The sequence below is a fragment of the Rhinolophus hipposideros genome (assembly GCF_964194185.1).
Source record: "Rhinolophus hipposideros genome assembly, chromosome: 5".
Lineage (NCBI taxonomy): Eukaryota > Metazoa > Chordata > Mammalia > Chiroptera > Rhinolophidae > Rhinolophus > Rhinolophus hipposideros.
Window position 1 is genome coordinate 76,288,059 of NC_138051.1, and position 19,327 is coordinate 76,307,385.

Below are 19,327 nucleotides of genomic sequence, written 5' to 3' on the forward strand. Positions count from 1 at the left end.
TTTGGTGTTAACACTACTGCCGTGTAAGCCACATGTTCTGGGTGGTTGTAGGTTAGCCTTCCTTTGTGGTAGATAGCAGTAAATCCACACAGAATAGGCTTTAGAGTCTGGATAAGCAATGAAAAGACATTGCTATGGGAACTTTGTTCCACCTTTTGCAAATATGTAACTGAAAAGCAACAATAGCCTAAACCAATTTACATTAGAACTTGTTCAGGGAATTTAGAGAGATTTCTTTACCCAGCAGCAGTCCAGAGGTGACTCAGTTTTGTCAGTTGTCAGTTCCTTCAGAACACCATCTTATTATTGACTTTTCTTTAGGGTTCGCTAACAAAGGAGCTGCCTAAAACTGCGCTGGGTTTTTATTAGGAAGAATAACTTGGTAGATGTTACAGCAATTTAAAAAGCTTGAGTTTGTTCTTGACTTAATTAAAGAGGAGCTGCAAACACTGAGGGCCCACCTGTGACAAGGACAGTGCCGGCTCTCTGGGGAAGACAAAGGTCAGTAAGATGTTGCCCTTCCTCTTAAAGAGGTGTTTTGTAGCCTTGTAGGGGAAATGAAACATAGGCATAGTGATAACAGAGTGATGAGTGCCCTAGGACAGGCCAGGAGTTTAGAGGAGGGAGAGAAAGACACTCATTTCCACAGAGTGAGAGGAGCAGGCTCAGTACAGCTTCTTATGTAGGAGGTGGTGTTTGGACGTAGGAAGAAGAACTCTTCAGATGGATGCTTGAGCAAGTGTGGGGAATAAGAACTTCAGATTTGTCATATTGTCTAGCATAGAAAAGTAAATAATGATGATGATGATGCCAGCATTTATTGAATACCTAACTTGTGCTTATTATTGTTTTTTTTAATTCATTTCCTATAACAATAACATGATAACCCTCTGAAGTAGATCATCCCTGTTTTGCAGATGAAGAAATAGGTGGTAAGAACAGAAACTTGTATAAGGCTACATAGTACAATTTGACCCCAGACTGGCTCTGGAGAGCCCACCTTGAACTTGCTATGTTATGCTGTGGGAAATGTAGCAAAGGTGGATTGGAGTCTATTTATTTAGAGCCTTGACTGCCACATGAATAATATATTAGAAGATACTGTTTTTTTTCCATGGTTCTCCTTGAGGGTTTTTAACACATTCTCATTTCTTTCAATGGCCCATGCAGCCTTTGAAATGCCTTTCCCACGTTACCTGGTCAATCTCATTCTTCAATTCTTTGCTTATATGTTACCTTTTCTGTGAGGCTTTTCCCAAGCACCAGGAAGAAGAGATTTGGACTGTGTATCCTTTTTAAATCCCTGATGTTAAGCGCATCTTTGCTGAATAAAACTCAGATAAATCTCAGCTGATTGAAAGAGAAGGTGGTGAATTTCTAGATGGCATAATGACTTTTATTATTTGCTTTCCTTCTGAGTTACAGGTGTTTGAAATACCTAGAGAAGAGGTAAAGTAATATATGATACAATACTTTGGTTGATTGGGTTCCTGTGAGAATGAAGGAGATAGATTATTCTGAATTTCGAGTAACTGGGGGCGATTTATATAAGGTCTAGGCTTTGGGTTTGGCATTAAGTGGGTGTAACAATTAAGTTGGCAAAGGGGACAGGGCACGTCTCGTTGAGAGAGCAGCGTGAGCAGCATACAGCGATGGAGTCGAATATGAAATAACACGATCCACCTTGAAACATGAGTCTCTAGGCTTCCTAGAGATGCCCAGTAAAGCATTTTACAGCATAGAGAATCTCTTGAAAGCCCCAGTTTTCTTTCATAGTCTGCTAGAAAGATGTATGGGCCAGCAAAACGTTTGCCTTATTGTGGTTTGAATTTAAGATAAGTTTCTAACACATGAAATGTGAAATTTTAATGCTTAAAAATGCCTTTTTGGTAGGAAAGGTGCTATTGAAAAATAGGCCCATTTGGTCTAAATTAAACTTACCCTCCAGAAATTCCTGAAAGTCTTAAAAGAAGTAACCTCACATTTAACTGGCGTGGAGTCACCCTGACTTGAGTTTCTTCTGACTGTCTCCTTTAGACCAGTAGAGACTTTTCACATTACTGCAGTGGACTCATGTGGTTGAATTCAGCTTCTTGCTCTTTATCTAGAAGTGCTCTACCTGTGATAAGGGGAACTAAAGGTATTGAGGAGAGGCATGGTTAATTGGACCTGTGGAGAGGAAAAAAACATAAAGAACTCTGATAATAAAGGAGGGTGCTGGAATCCAGAAAGAGGGTGTCTTTGTTAAAAAATACCTTCCAACAATGGGAAACCTTTTAAAGTGCTTTTGAGGCATAACCCAGAGTACTAAAAATGATGCCTTGAAATGACTGATCCTCAAATTAAAAGCCTTCTCCCTTACTAAGTTTGGATTAAAAATGGTCATGTTCCCAGAAGCACCTCATAGGGAAGCAGTCTTCCCCAAGATGCTCAGGGTCGTATCACCATTTTAGTGACTGATTATTCTGAGGACCAAGGACCTTCCCTACCTTTGGTAGGATGACGGACTCATGACAAGGTGTGTCTAGATCCTGTGTGTCTGGCCTCCATCCCAGAGTCCTCCTTACACGCAATTGCTGGTTTTCAATTTCCCTTTTCTACTGAAGATTTTAGGGCTATAGATGCTTAATTGTAAGGTTCATTAGGGTGTGGACTCGCTTTTGTTACCTAACATATCCTCAATGTCTGGAGTAGTGCTGTCAAATAGAAATATAATGTGAGCCGCCATGTATTTAAAATTTCTAGCTGCCGTGTTAAAAGAAGGTAAAAAGGAGGAGACGGATAATTTTAATAATATATTTAACCCACATATCAAATATTATCATCGCAACACATAGTCAATATAAAAAAATTGAGATGTTTTACCATCTTTGGTTCACACCAAGTTTTCAGAATCCAGTGTGTATTTCATACTTACAGCATGTCTCAGTTTGGACTAGTGCCGTTTTGAATGTTGAATAGCCACGTGTGACTGCTGTGTACTGTATTGGACAGTGCAGGTCTGGAACTATATCTGGTGTATGGTAGAAGCACAGTAAATATCTGTTAAATTAAGGAAAAAGAAAGAAAGGGCATATGATTCTATCAATAGATGCAGAAAAAGCGTTTGACAAGATACAACATCCATTTATGATTAAAACACAATACAATAGGTATAGAAGGAAAATATTTTAATATAATAAAGGCCATGTATGACAAACCCTCAGTTAATATCATAATTAACGGTGAAAAACTGAAGCCCTTTGCTCTACATGCAGGAACATGACAGAGCTGTCCCCTATCACCTCTGCTTTTCAACATAGTGTTGGAAGTCCTTGCCAGAGCAGTCAGGTAAGAGAAAAATAAAAGGCATCCAAATTGGGATGAAGAAGTTAAATTGTCACTCTTTGCAGATGACATGGTGCTATACATAGAAAACCCTAAAGACTCCACCAAAAAGCTATTAGAAACAATCAACGAATACAGTAAAGTTGCTGGCTACAAAATCAATGTACGAACGTCCGTTGCATTCCTATATACTAACAGTGAAATCTCAGAAAAAGAAATAAAAAAAAATCATTTTGCAATTGCAGCAAAAAGAGTAAAATACCTTGGAATAAACTTAATCAAGGATGTGAAAGACCTATATGCTGAAAACTATAAGACATTTTTGAAAGAAATTGAAGAAGACACAAAGAAATGGAAAGACATTCCATGCTCGTGGATTGGAAGAATCAACATAATTAAAATGGCCGTATTACCTGAAGCAATATACAGATTTAATGCAATCCCCATCAAAATCCCAATGGCATTTTTTAAAGAAATAGAACAAAAAAATTGTCAGATTTGTGTGGAACCACAAAAGACCCCGAATAGCCAAAGCGATCCTAAGAAAAAAGAAGAATGCTGGAGGTATCACACTCCCTGACTTCATCTTGTACTACAAGGCAACAATAATCAAAACAGTATGGTATTGGCAGAAAAACAGACACACAGTCCAACGGAATAGAATTGAGAACCCAGAAATAAACCTACATAAATATGGACAGATAATTTTTGACAAAGAAGCCAAAAACATACAATGGAGAAAAGACAGTCTCTTCAATAGATGGTGCTGGGAGAATTGGAAAGCCATGTGCAAAAGAATGAAACTGGACTGCTATCTGTCACCATGTACAAAATTAACTCAAAACAGATCAAAGACATAAACATAAGACGTGAAACAATAAAATGCATAGAAGAAAAGTTTAGGTACTAAACTTATGGACCTTGGGTTCAAAGAGCATGTTATGAATTTGACTCTAAAGGCAAGGGAAGTAAAAGCTAAAATAAATGAACGGGACTATATCAAAGTAAAAAGCTTCTGCACAGCAAAAGAAACCATCGACAAAATAAAGAGGCAACCAACCGAATGGGAGAAGATTTTTGCAAACAACGCCTCCGATAAGGGGCTAATATCCAAAATATATAATAAACTTATACAACTCAACAACAAAAAAACAAACAATCCAATTAAACAATGGACAGAGGATCTGAAGAGACATTTCTCCAAAGAGGACATACAAATGGCCAATAAACATGAAAAAATGTTCAACATCACTAATCATCAGAGAAATGCAAATAAAAACCACAATGAGGTATCACCTCACCCCAGTCAGAGTGGTTATCATCAAAAGACAAATAGTAACAAGTGTTGGAGAGGCTGTGGAGAAAAAGGAACCCTCAGACACTGTTGGTGGGAATGCAGATTGGTGCAGCTGCTATGGAGGCAGGGTGGAGATGCCTCAAAAAATTAAGAATAGAATTACCATATGACCCAGCAATCCCTCTCCTGGGTCTCTACCCAAAAAATCTGAAAACATTTATCCATAAAGACATACGTGCTCCAGTGTTCATTGCAGCTTTATTTTCAGTGGCCAAGACATGGAAACAACCAAAGTGTCCTTCGATAGATGAATGGATTTAAAGAAGTTGTGGTATATATACACAATGGAATACTATTTGGCCATAAGAAAAGATGAAATAGGACCATTTGTGACAACATGGATGGATCTTGAGATTATAATGTTAAGCAAACTAAGTCAGACAGAAAAAGTAGAGAACCATATGATCTCACTGATATATGGTATATAAAACTGAAAACAACAAAAGTACAAGATAAACAAATGAAACAAAAACTCATAGATACAGGCAATAGTTTAGTGGTTACCGGAAGGTACGGGGGGAGGGAGACTGTAGAAGAGGATAAATGGGGTCTAATATATGGTGATGGAAAGAAAACTGATTCTGGGTGGTGAACACACAATGTTATATATAGATGAAGTATTACAGAATTGTACACCTGAAATCTATGTAATTTTATAACAACTGTCACCCAATAAACTTTAATTTAAAAAACAGAAAGAAAGAAAGAATGGGAAAGAGGGAGGGAGTAAGGGAGAAAGGAAATGACAAAACTTCACAGATGAGTAAACAGAGGAGCACTATTTTATATTTTACTTCTTTCTAGTTGGAAACTGTCCTAGCAGTTTCCAACTTGAACAGCGGCCGAATGATGCTTATTAAATGTTTAGTTTAAAATCATTTGCAAGTATATTATGTCACTACCACCTACCATCAGCAACATTGTTTAGAACAGGGGTGTCCAAACTGCGGCCCACGATCCATTTTTAATTGGCCTGCAGCAAATTCCAAAAATATATTTAGTTTACTTAAATAAACCAGGTGAGGCAATACGTACTTCACTTCGAGTGAGTGGCCTGGCTGTTTGTGTATTTTACCGAATATGGCCCTTAGTGAAAAACGTTGAAAAAAGTTTGGACACCCCTGGTTTAGAAGGTCTGATTTTATTGTCTTTAATTTACAGGTGGCCTAGCCGAGGCTTAGCCAGGTTGAGTGAGTGTGTGGTTTAATCAGGATTCAAGCTCAGGTCTTGCGTGTCCTACAGTTCAGTACTTCTCCTCCTGTGTACCTTCCCATTGGTTTGCGTTAGGTATGCTTATACTTCCTTATAAACCTGGATGGCACTTAGATATGGATAGCGATGGAAAGGTAGACTGAATAAATATATTGTTCATAGAGAACTTTTTAAAAATAGCTATTAAAAGCCACATCTTGATGTTTGTTTTTAATTCAGTAATCAAAAACGTGGGTGGGTAGCCAAGAAAGTTGTGTGCATGTGGCTTGCTTTAAGTGCTAGGTTCTTCTGAATTGGAGAAGGCACATAACCATTTGGTGAGTAAAAGGAGTGTTTAGGACAAAGTATGCATGCACGTGTTAGAAATTGTCCCTCTGTGTAATCGTGTTACCTCTATAGACATTGTTCTCCAGCAGGAATGTGTCGTGACTTTCTGTTCTACAACATGGAAACATGTGTCTTACACAGAAGGAAAATGACGTAACCAGCATACTAACCTTCCAGTGCTTCAGTTATTCGATTTTTGTGGTCTTCTTTGTTTCTCGAGACATTAAGATGGTTGGTTTTATTTAAATAAAACCCTAAAGTAGATACTTTTGGTACGATTCGATTTGTTGTGGCTAAAATGCTGAAAATAATTGAAGTTAATTTCTCGAGTATTCGTATGATTTTTATGGAAACATTGCATTTTAGCATCTTTTTGGAAAGAGGGCAACAGCGGACACTTTTGTGTCCACATCCTGCTCTGCAGAGTAGTGTGTTAATGACATATCAGTGTACAGTACATACAGCGTACAAGTATTCAGATATTTGAATCTGTGACAAACAACTCTAGTTGGCAGAAATGGCAGTTATTGAGAAAAAGATAAACCTAAAATATAATTTTAAGCTTTTCCCATAGTTGGAAGATATTGTAAAATATTTTGTTCACTTCTACTCAGTTTAGGATACTGTACCATGAATGCGAAAAAAGTAATGCAAAAGTTATTCAGTAAAAAAATGTATATGCAGGTTTTTTGTTCAGCAAAGACCACTGCCTAGATTTTAATTGACCTAAGCTGTGAGCAAGGAAGTTAATTCTAATTTATCTTGCATATTTGGGATATCAATCACAAGGGATTTTTTACAAAACCACACGAATAGCATTATCTACCATGTACACTAAAGATTTAAGAGTGGATGGCCCCTAACATACTTTTGCTTCTCTCTCTCTCTTTTTTTTAAAATTAAAGTTTATTGGAGTGACAATTGTTAGTAAAATTACATAGATTTCAGGTGTACAATTGTGTAATACATCATCTATACATTACATTGTGCATTTACCACCCAGAGTCAGTTCTCCTTCCATCACCATATATTTGTGCTTCTCTTTCCATAGCCTGGGGAATGCTATGAATTCACCTACTTGTAAGTGCGTTTTTAAAGTGACTGAAACTTACCCTTTCTGTGCCAAATCTCAGACTCCAGAGGGACTATGATGGCCTGCAAAGGCACGCCTGCTCTTTCGTAGTAGGGTAACCTGGAATCTGAATGGATGGGGAACTGGGAAGTCCTCCCTGCAGAAGGTGGTCGAATCTTAAATACACTCAAGTACATGAATGACAGGTGATGGAGAGTCTGGGACAGCAGTTCCGAGCCCTGGCTGAATATCAGAATCACCTGAGGAGCTTTACAACCCTAAAGCTGCCAGGCACGCCTGTTTACATCTAAAGTCTCCCTAGTGCAGCCTACATTTCATCCAGGATTTTAATTTCTCATTGAAGAGGTTTCTTGAATTTGTTATCATGATGTGTCATGTATTGTTTTTACCACCTTACCTGTTTGTCAGTAGTGATTTTTGATGAATCTCCAAAGCATTCAGGAAGGTTGGTTTGCATGTTTGAGAGACTGGGAGACTTGGTAAAGTGTGAAATAGTGCAATAATTCCTGGGGAAACAGACTCCTAGGAGGAAGAAGGGCAAGTAGGCCAGAGCTTAGACCCTTTAAGCTCTTCTCTAAGCTCTCTCTCTCTCTCTCTCTCTCTCTCTCTCTCTCTCTCCTCTCTCTCCCTCTCTCTCCCTCTCTCTCTCTCTCTCTCTCTCTCTCTCTCTCTCTCTCTCTCACACACACACACACACACACACACAGTTTGGTATTCTGTTTATTAATCGAATGTGAGCCATTTCCCTTGTAAATAACTGTTCTCCGAAAACATGGTTTTCAGTGGTTGTTTTGTTGCCCATATATTTTCTTTACTGGAAATATTTAGTTGAAACAATATTTAGAAACTGGCTTGGATGCCTTTCCTTCCACGATGCCTTTCTTTCACAGAGGACATAGAAAATTACACTGGGCTTCCACAGAATGTGGAATTTTATTGCTCCTGTCACACTTACTGCATCTTGCCTTGTAATTTTTGTGTGTACATGTCTGATTCTTCATCTAACATTTATTAAGCCCTTCCTTTGAAGAGGTCCTGTGGTGAAACCTCATGATACAAAGGCAATGGTAAGGAGATAAAAGACAGTTTTGTGCTTGGCATTCAGCATACTTAGTCTGTAGGCCAGTGGATGTCGGCATTACTCAGATAGTCACACAAATGAATGTTACTTGTAACTGTGTTAAGTGATTTGAAGGAGAGGCAAATGGTGTGTATGGGAACAGTTCACATGAATAAGAACACCGTGTTTTATTTGACCACAGATTTAATATGATCCAGGTCTTGTAAAGGTCAGTGCAACCAGAAAATACCTCGTACTCTCCAAGAACCTAAAGTATCTACAGGACTCGGCTGAGCTTGGAGAACACTGGGGTTCTTTGTGCCCAGCTCTGACCAACCAGAGTACATTCTAAGAGGGGCCCATGCTATGGAAGATTTTAGAAAGGATTTCAAACGATGGCTGGTTGGAAGAACTGTAGCAAATGGTTTTGAGGAAGAGAAGACCTAGAGGAAGGACATTAGCTGGTGTCTAATACGTAGCCATCGATCAAGGCGTGTAGAAGGACTTCTGGTAGTTGATTGGCAGTGAGACTGCTCCACTGGTACCCTATCCATTCTAAGATTCCATAATTTTTAGACTATCTGAAGCCTTTCAATATCGAATGGGTACCAAGAACACGCTGAGGGCTTGTCTTCAGCCTGTGTCAGTTTACGTGTGGAGGAACAGTGTCCACTCATCTCCTTCCCCAGTGATGCCTCCAACTCATCCTTCTAGGAAAGAGGAAACCCCAGAGGCTTTGGGACCTCAGTGAAAGCTGTGACCTCCAATACCCAGTCCTAAAGACAGCCTCTGACAGGTAAATGCTTCAGGAATTCCTCATGAGCCATAGGATGAAGTCTGATGCCTTAACAGGGCAGAAGGCCTCCTTGCTGCCTCACTGACTCATCTCTCCTCACTCTGTCACTGAGCCTTGTTTGTTCCAGTGATCTGGAAACTCTTTGCATAATGTGACTTCTTGTCCTTTGGTGCCCTTGCTGTTTCTTTTTCTTAAACACTCCTGATCTATTTTTGAATAAATTTTGTATTTCTTTTTTAGGACCCGCTTAAAAGTTAGCATCTGTAGAGTTTTTCTGGGCCCCTAGAGTTAGTTACTTCATAACATATGATTCTTTTGCAGTATTACTAAAAATTTTTATTTCGTTGTTTAGCTTGCTCCTTTGGACTATAAAGTCCTTGAAGACAGAGACTATGTATTTTTGTCTGACTCTTCGGTGCCTAAAAGGCACTCAGTAAGTGGCACATCCGAGGCATTCAGTAATTTTTGAATGAATGAATATAATTGTCATTTGCTTTATCATATCAATACCTTATTGTGGCTTTGGCTTTGGACCTTAACATCCATGATTGGTTGATTAAAGCCCCGAGAAGTGCAGGGATGCAGTTTTCTTGAATCCTTTGTTAAAGATGCCGATGGAGAGGGTGTCATGTGGTGTTCCTAGTTTGGTGAGGTGTTCCTGGTTTCCGCAAGACCACTTTGTATTCCGGGTTTCCTTCTTTTAAAACTTCTTAAGAGTTCTCAAATTGTTGTAATAGTTTGAAGAAGGACATCTTAATTAGGACTTAAAAAAGGTAAAATGAAGCTAAGAGAAAATTGAAAGTCACCATGTTTTTAGGTAATTGTGGTAAAGAGGTGATAAGTATTTAAAGAAAAATATTAGTATTGGGGAGTAAAGGAAATCTGAGTAAGAAGTGTTTCAAGGAAAATTAGATGCACACTTTGGGCAACTAAAATACAGATTGTGTTCTCATATAGTGCAAAGCTCAGTTTGCAAAAGCTGATTTATAAGCTGTTACTGGACCACCCTCATGCTTGCAGGACTTGCTTTAAAAAGACTTCATAATTCATCAACACCAGTGGTCTGGTTATCCAGGGCTGATCAGACCCTGGAAAATCGGATGTGCTTAAACAGACATTTCTGAACATTGCTATCTACTAGAAAATCAGTTGTTATCATGCAATGACAAATATATTTCGAAGCAGACAAGTATTTTATAGAGTAATAAGGGAACCCTGTTCCCAGCTAGTAGCTTACTAGGGCAGTATTATTATCTTCGGAAAGCTTCAAGGTATGTATGTGGCATCAAGCCTGGCAGGGGCGGATAAAGGTGTTGAAGCTGATCAGATACTCCTACAGGTGGACCTTAAGACTTGCTACCCACATTTTTTCTTTGTTCCCAGCCAACATACTGTCCTAGATTTCTTCGGGGAGTTGTTCTACTAGGCACTAATCCTTTTCCTTATAGCTTCTGGTTGATTCTAATCAAAATTGGGTATACCTCCCCTACTATGCTAAACAGTTTCGGTTCCTCTGTTCACCAAATTACACAGTATTCATTTCCAAATTTTGATTTATTAACTGGAACCTTACCTAAGGGACTATTCTTTTGTAGGTAGAGATTTTGTAAATTGGTTTAACTTCTCAGAATGTTACATTGATCTCTTGTTCCATTGATCTACTCTCTAGACTTGATGATTGATACCCAGATTTTTATTTTTAAGAAAGAACTTTTTTTTTACTGGAAAAGCTTTCTCTGGTGTGATTGTCTCCCTCTGTCCAAATTTTTTCTATTCTCCATCTCTCCCACTGTATGCGCCTTTTGTAAATGATCAGCAGTGACTAAAATTACCTTCATCCAAAAGTAAACTGTTTAAGTGTGTATTTGAGTTTAGAGATTTGGAGTCATGTTTGAGGTAAGTGATGTGAATTCATATTGCAAAACAAAATATTTTAGATATTCTTGAAGCTTACAATTGAAAAATGCGCTCCGAGTACTTCCAAGTTCAGGTAAATGTCTTGCTAAACTCATTAAGAGGAAAGATGACCTGCTATTGCCTTTACCTGATGGGTAAGCAATAACTAGAAAGATAGGTAGACTAATTTATGTGATTTATTTTACTCCTAACTCAAAAGAAGAAACTGTATTGGAACTTGTCAAAAGTTATTTTCACCTTTTTAATTATGCATAAGAAGTTTGGGGGTTTTAGTGATGTTTGGGCCCCATATGTAATGCTACTGAAGTGTAAAAGAGAAAATGTGTAAGGGCCCAATTATAGCCAAATGTGCAGTTATCTTGGTCTGTTTGAGATGAAGCCTGGAGAGGGCTCTTAAGAAATTTTTCTTAAAAAGAATCTTTGACCCGCCACTGACCCAGCTGAGACCACAGACCTTCAGCAGAGGGTACCATGACCCAGACGCCAGCCTTCGACAAGCCCCAAGTGGAATTGTATGTCCACCTAGATGGAGCCATCAAGCCCGAAACCATCTTATACTATGGCAGGATTGGGGGGGGGGGTGTCACCCTCCCTGCTGACACAGCTGAGAAGCTGCAGGACATCATCGGCATAGACAAGCCGCTCAGCCTCCTGGACTTCCTGGCCAAGTTCAACTACTACATGGCTGCCATCGCGGGCTGCTGGGAGGCCATCGATAGGATTGCCTGTGAGTTCGTTGAGATGGGGGTCAAAGAGGGCATGGTGTATATGGAGGCGCTACAGCCCATACCTGCTTGCCAACTCTAACATGGAGCCAATCCCCTGGAGCCAGCTGAAGGGGAACTTACCCCCGACAAGGTGGTGGCCCTAGTAGACCAGGACCTGTGAGGGACAGCAAGAATTTCCGGTGAAGGTGCTGGGCTTCCTCATCCTGGGCTGTAGGCGTCACCAGCCAAACTGGCCCCTCGAGGTGCTGGAGCTGTGTGAGAAGTACCAGCCGCAGACCGAGGTGGCCATCGACCTGGTTGGAGATGAGACCCTGGAAGGAAGCGCGTGAAAGCCTATGAGGTGGCTGTGAAGAGCCGCATTCACACGCAGGGGAGGCTGGCTCTGCAGAGGTAGTGAAAGGGTCTGTGGACACGCTCAAGACGGAGAGCCTGGGACATGGCTGCCACACTGTGGAGGATGAGGCCCTTTGCCACAGGCGGCGACAGGAGAACACGCACTTCGAGGTCTGCCCCTGGTCCAGCTACCTTACCGGTTCCCGGAAGCTGGGCATGGAGCACGCCGTCGTTTTGTTCAAAAATGGCCAGGCTGACACTCACTCAGCACGAATGACCCGCTTATCTTGAAGTCTAACCTGGACACTGATTACCAGATGACCCAACAGGACATGGGCTTTACAGAAGAGGAGTTTAAGTGACTGAACAGCAGTGCAGCAAAGTCCAGTTTCCTCCAGAAGATGAGAAGAGGGAGCTTCGGGATCCGCTCTATAAAGCCTATGGGATACCACCTTTGGCCTCTGCATGCACGAAGATGTCATGGCCGCCTCTCGGAGCCCTCACCCTGTAGGTGGAGTCCTCACAACTCGGGGAGGTTGAACGACACTCTTACCTTTACTCCTGGTCCAGTGTTGCTCTTGAAGCCTGTGTGTCCGTTTCTGTACACTTGTATACCTTGGCATGGCCACATCTCTCCCCCGATCATGAGTCTAGTTGGATCTGAAACCTTCCTCCTATGGTGACTTGTGCTGAAAAGCTGGTGCTCAGTAAAGAAGGACATGCCTGGTGTTGTGCGGCAAAAAGGAAAAAAAAAATCTTTGATGATCCATAATCTCATCAGTAGTAACATACGAAGTATGATCAAAAGATGGTGAATGCTTAAATAAAAAAATTTATTACAGTAAAAGACACATTGCCATTAATCCCCTCAAAATACTGCCCCCCTCGCTTCAAACACACTCACCCCATCGTTCTTGCCACTTTCTGAAGCAGTTCTGGAAGTCCTCTTTCGTGAGTGTCTAGTTCATCCTCCATCATGACAACGCTCCGTGTCACACATCATTTGTGGTATATGGCAATTTCTGTCAAATAAAAAACATTGTGGTGTGTCCTCATCTACTTTATTAACTGGATCTGGCACTATGTGACTTCTGGCTCTTCCCCAAAGTCAAAATGATTCAGGACATCGAGGCAGCCACGACAGCGCAACTAAAGACACTCACAAAAGAGGACTTCCAGAACTGCTTCAGAAAGTGGCAAGAACGATGGGATAAGTTTGTTCGAAGCGAGGCGGGTATTTTGAGGGGGATTAATGGTGATGTGTCTTTTGCTGTAATAAATTTTTTAAAATTTAAACATTCACTATATTTTTGATCACACCTTGTAGACTTCAAATATTGTATTATCCGTTATTGACATAATAGCAAAGAAAAATATGCTTAATTGTGGCAAGTGTGACATTATCAAGCACAGAGCACATGCTAGTTGTTTTGTATTTTGTAACACTGGCAGAATCCAGCCCTTTCTTTGAATCCTACGAGGCTCATCCTCTAAGATGCTATAAGGAGCCAGGCTTTTGGATTGATGGTTAAAGTGATTCAAGCGCTGTCCTGCTGTGGACTGCACTAGATTTCTTTTCACTGATGCTCTGTGTCAGCACCAGGGTCTTTACCCTTGGCCTAGTACACGGAGAGATTTATATTTGTTAAGTCCTAATCATGTACCAGGTACTTGCTAGGTACTCTAATATGTTATTTCAGTTATGTCTTTTTACAACTTCAAGATTAAAGAATTAGTCTATTCATTGCAGTCGTAGAGTAGTAACTTGTCCAGGGACACACTAAAGGTAAATCTGACACTTGGCTTCCCGTCTATGTCTGATAATGGAGCCTATGCTTTTTTCGTTCTGCTGTGATAGCCTGTTTTGGGGGAAGGAAACACAGGAGCTGGAAGAACATTTCTTTGTCTGATAGTGTCAGGATTTCTTTCTGTACACATGGACCAGACCAACATTGGTATTAAAAATACCTATTCATTCATTCATGAGCCGTCTAGCCATCCATCCACTCATTCATGCATCTAACAAATCTATATTGCATCCTTACTGTGTGCCAGATGCTGTTTGAGAACCTGGAGATATGCTGGTTATCAAGCTCTCTCTGCTTTCATGTAACTCACACCCAGTTATCCAAAGACTCATTGTACAGAGGGGATGGGATGGGAGAGAGTGTCTGGATTTCTTAGCTCAGTGCCAGACTTACAGGAGGCCCTCCACAGGTGTTAGTTTCTTTTGCCCCACGCATTTTAGCCTAATTTTTATGCCCCTGGCCAACTGTTATCCCCTGTTTGTTCATTTATGGTTGTAATTTGAGTTGTTGACCTGGGTTTGTGTGTGTTTCTCAGTTCAAGATCAGTCTGTTAATCTTTAGAAACTAGCATGTTCCACAAAGAGATTTGGTCTAAGTGGTGAATTACTCTGATTTTGAAAAATAAGAAGGTGGTATAGGAATCAAACTTTCAGTTCTAAGATGAATATGGTCTGAAGATATAATGTATAACATGGTGACTATAGTTGATAACACTTGTATAATTGAAATTTGTTAAGAGAGTAGAACTTTATTGTTCTCACTGTCCCCACTCCCCCACCAAAGGTAAATATGTAGGTGATGGATATGTTAATTAACTTGGAGAGAATCCTTTCACAATGTATATATAGATCATCAAGTTCTACACTTTAAATATCCTATAATTCTGTCAATTATATCTCAGGAAATCTGAAGGGGAAAAAAGAAGGTGGTAAGATAAAAATGGTGCACTTTTTTGTTAAAATACCTTTTTAGCTCTTATATTAGGCATTAACCCTAATTACATTGTATAAGTATACTCTTGTATTGTTTTCAGTAGCGTTAATAATTTACCATCTATTACATGTCATTTTCAAACGTTTACTGTAATTTAAAGTGTGATGTAATGAGTTATTGCTAAAACTCATCAAGTAGAGCATGAAACATACTCTATTGTGAAATAAATTCATTGAGCAAATGTTATTCATTATGGAGAGAAACTTGAGTTAGTCCCATTTGTGCAATGTTTCTTTTGTAGAATATCTTGCATCTTTTGATAAATCTAAACTATTTACTGACGGATCTTTCAAGTAAACTAAATTGACTCACTTCAAAATGTCCATTTAGACCTGAGTGTATTTCTAGGACTGGTTTTTGTGTGGCTAATGGATGATTTCAGGCTGTGTTGAAGGTAAATACTAATAATCTCAGTTAAATGAGATCAGTTCAATGTAAACTTGATACAATATGACTTTTGAGAACTGTGTAGTTATTCATCTCATGGGGGTGCTTCTCTCCCCTGGACAACAGCACCACCATGCTCGCCAGCCCCTCACGGTAGAAATTTTGTTGATTTTGGTTCCAATTTTCTCAGCCACCACATCTGATTGTTTTCCAGATTGTTCTCAGTTTTATCTCTGAGTCTCTCAAATTCATCCCTTTCTCTATTTCTACTCTCCTAGTTCAGTCTCCAGTTTCTCATCTAGAAAACTGCAACAGCCTTGTTGCTTAGCACTTCTTTATTTAGTGCCTTTCTTTCAGGCTTTCTTCCACATTACTGTTGAAGTTTTTTGGGTGCAAATGAAACAAAAAAAGTGTGTGTGTTTGCGCGCACACATACACACATAAGTGTGCGCATTTGGTTCTGATTGTGACACTCCCTAATAAAGCTTTGGTGGTTCCCTGCTATGTGTAGGGTACTCTAAACTCCTAGTAGGTTGTTTAAAAAACTTTATGGCATGGTTCCAGCCTCCCAGTGCCAACCCTCAGTGCTTTTCCTTGCCCTTCCAGTTGGTTCCAGCCAATGAACTTTCTTTGCAGTTTGGTTGTTAGGGATGCTTTATTGGCATTTTTTGCCAGGTACAGTATTCAGACTTTCTTTTGTTCAGGTAGCCTTTTAAATGTAAAAGCCATGATTTCTTCTTGTTTGAACATCTTATGTAAGTACGTGATGAGGCAGTTCTATCATCTAAGGTAGCAAGGTTTGCATTCTGCTTTACAAGGTATGAAAAATTCCCACATAGTATATACGCGTATTTTTTTTCTTGAAAGGCTTATGGCCTAACAGGAATTAAATGACTGAAATTTAATTGCAGCTCTTTAGGCTAAGTTGTTGAAGTTTATTATTTTCCAATTTAGGCACTATTTGAAAGTTCTAAACTAATTTTTTTGTATATCAAGTTAAGTTTTCAAATTCATCATTAGAATTGTATTTTCTTTTGCAACAATAAATGCTCATTCATTTGGAATATGTGAGGTGATGGATGTTAACTAAACTTGTAATCATTTTGCATCATGTATGTATATCAGATTGTTATGTTGTATACTTTAAATGAATACAACGTTGTATATCAATTATATCTCAATAAAATGGGGGGGGGCGAAAAATCTCTCATTTTCTCTCTCTCTCTCTCTCTCTCTCTCTCTCTCTCTCTTCCTCTCTCCCTCTCCCTCTCCTTCTCTCCTCTCTCCTCTGTCTACTAACCTACCCCTCTCTGTACGATGAACATGATCACAAAGCTTCATAAGGGATTAGCACCACCATAAAAGGTTTCTTTAAAAAAAAAATTCTCATTTACGTTTAACACAGGATGATGACATTCAATGGTTATCTTTGTAATCACATGATGATTGATCCAACACAAGTTCACAGATGTTAGAAATGATGTTGTAGTAAGAATCTACCTTTATGAAGGGCAAGGCCAAAGCTAGATGATAGATATTGAATGGAGAGTAAAGCCAATTCATTTCCCATGGTTCTTAGGGAAAATTTCCATACAACCTTTAGAGTTTAAGTGTTTATTTGGATGTTTGATATTTAAAATGTGTTTCCATGGTTTATACTTGTTTACTCAAACACTATGTGCACGGCAGCCTTTTCTGTCTTTATTTTGTTTCCTCCCCTGGATTGCTTTTCCCTGTTCTTTTCTTTGCCCTTTGGAAACTTATTCATTTCCTTGATCCCGTTGAGTTATCTTCTAACCTGTATGTTCTCTGCCATCCTGGAAGTTGTACCTCCCAACACTGGGTTTGTATTGTTGCTGTTTTTACCTATCCTTCTCCATACATTAGATTGTAAACTTTTTGAGAGTCTGGGCCTTTGTGATCTTTGGAATACTGCAGCTTTTTGCTCAGAGGCTTAAACCCAGTCGATGTTTAAGAAGTGTTTGAATCAAAGTAAATACTTGTTTTTAAACACAGCAAATCATTGCACCTCAGTTAATATCTGACTTGCTTGGCTGGTGAGGGTACAGATGGATTTCAGTTTTCATTGAGGTTGTGGCAAGTGTAACACTCATTTTTGAGAGAGGAAACAGAGCTGAAAATTTCTTCGTCATGTAGGTCTAACCACCATGTGATGCTCATAACATGCTCTTTGATGCATATTCAAGTTTTGCTTCAGCTGTGAACTTTCGCTTTTCTATTTCCGTGCTTGAATGTTTCTTCAATTCTAGTGAAGGGAAGAGGGAGGCAGTTGATTATCTAGTTGCATTATCCACCCCATCTGTTTCCTGTATGTGACAGCAGTTTCCACTTCGTGCCTTTGCCCATGGAGTCAAAAGCACCGTGCAAATGTGGCTTCTGGTTCTTTCAGTGAGAAGCAAGTTAAGAACTCACTTTCTAAAAATCTGTTTACTTTTGCAGGCCACAAGCTTGCCATTGATATATCGTCTTGTCCCTTTAATACCAAAAATGACTTTTCTGGTACAAAGAGTAGGTGGCACACTTTGTAAGGTGTCTTGAGAGCCTGTGCATTCCTGTGGGGGATTGGGACTCTCTGTTCTGGAAGGGGGCCATTTTAAGAGATAAACCTATTTATTTTCATTTTAGAAGTGGATTCAAGGCATACACACAGAATATCTCACGTGACTTACGACTATTTTGGCATTGTTACCTGAAGGACTTAATTTTTTTATCCTATCACATGGCAGTTATTCTGAATTCATAATTTATAAAGGAACAAACTGAAAAAGTGAAGAATGTTTGGTATTCACGTCAACGACGCTTCCTTGGGTGGTAAAATGTCATAGGTCAGGCTAGAGTGATATGTTGAGGTCGTGTGTATGTATTTTAATCAATATGAGTATATTATGAAGAATGAGTGTGATTGACTTACACATATTAAACATTTCTGTTTTTAATTTTAAAGTATTTCAAGCAGACTGGAAAGGAAAAGGAATTATACAGTGCCTTCCAGCCTCATCACATCTTCACATTTTGCCACATTTGTTTTAGATCATAAAACAGTTTGGAAAAAATTGGAGGTCTCCTTTTCTCCTTTCTGATCCCATACTGTTTTCTTCTGTTAGAATGAATATTATTTGATGGCTTCAAAGATGATACTCTCTTCGTCGGCTTACACAGTGAGTAGTTGAGTAGTGGTTTCCTGTAGGGAAATGAGGTTTACGCGTCTCCCATTTTCAGGTTTTTGCACCTCCACATTTTGGTTAGTGCAGTCCACACCATGAAGCATCAGTGCTTCTCAAGGGGTTTTGTGAACATGACGTATGGTTACTGGACAAGGTGAGAAGAGTATATGTTTTGAAAAGTAAATTTGGTTGAATGTGGGAATTCGCATTCTGATTAATTGTTTAGCTTAAACAGCATCTCAGAGCCACTAAGTAGGTTGTCAGATTAACTGTTAATCTGTTCAAATGCCTGGACAATCACTAAACTGACTTTTTTCCCCCCACAAATACTTTACACTGTAGTTTTCAAGGGTGTATTTCTCATCTTGTATTAACTTGGTTAGTGTTAGTAATTTTCCTCTTAAGCATTTCCTCCAAGTTGTGGAATTCTGAATACCTCTCTCTTTTATTTACTCTTTCTTTTTTGGGGGTAAATGTAAAGTCTACTACTTTTTCTTCAATGCTATGAAATTTTGGCACGATTTAATTCGGTGGGTACTTTAATTGTTATTCACCTTTCATTCAACAAGATATGTTAAACTTGTATCATGTTTTATAATCAAAACTTAACTTTGATAAGTTTCAGAGAACAGAGTGAGAAATGTCTGTATGAAAATATAGTTGTGTGTGTGTGCGCGCTTTACCTTTTTGTAACTTATATTTCATGATTGAGGAAAAACTAGAAGAATAGAAATTCAAACAAATTCATCAGTGATTCTATCACTCGTAAATACCATAAAAATTATTTTGTGATATATTTTTCCA

General features: G+C 39.2%; 1 protein-coding gene and 1 pseudogene across 18 annotated transcripts in view; both read left to right on the forward strand.

Moving 5' to 3' along the window:
* The window catches only part of SIPA1L1 (signal induced proliferation associated 1 like 1), a 335,407-nt gene that overhangs the window by 49,977 nt on the left and 266,103 nt on the right, over positions 1 to 19,327 (forward strand). The gene's annotated exons all lie outside the window — the stretch shown is intronic.
* On the forward strand, positions 11,561 to 12,512 carry LOC308497547 (adenosine deaminase-like; annotated as a pseudogene). Its single transcript has one exon. The product of its transcript is annotated as an adenosine deaminase-like (transcript).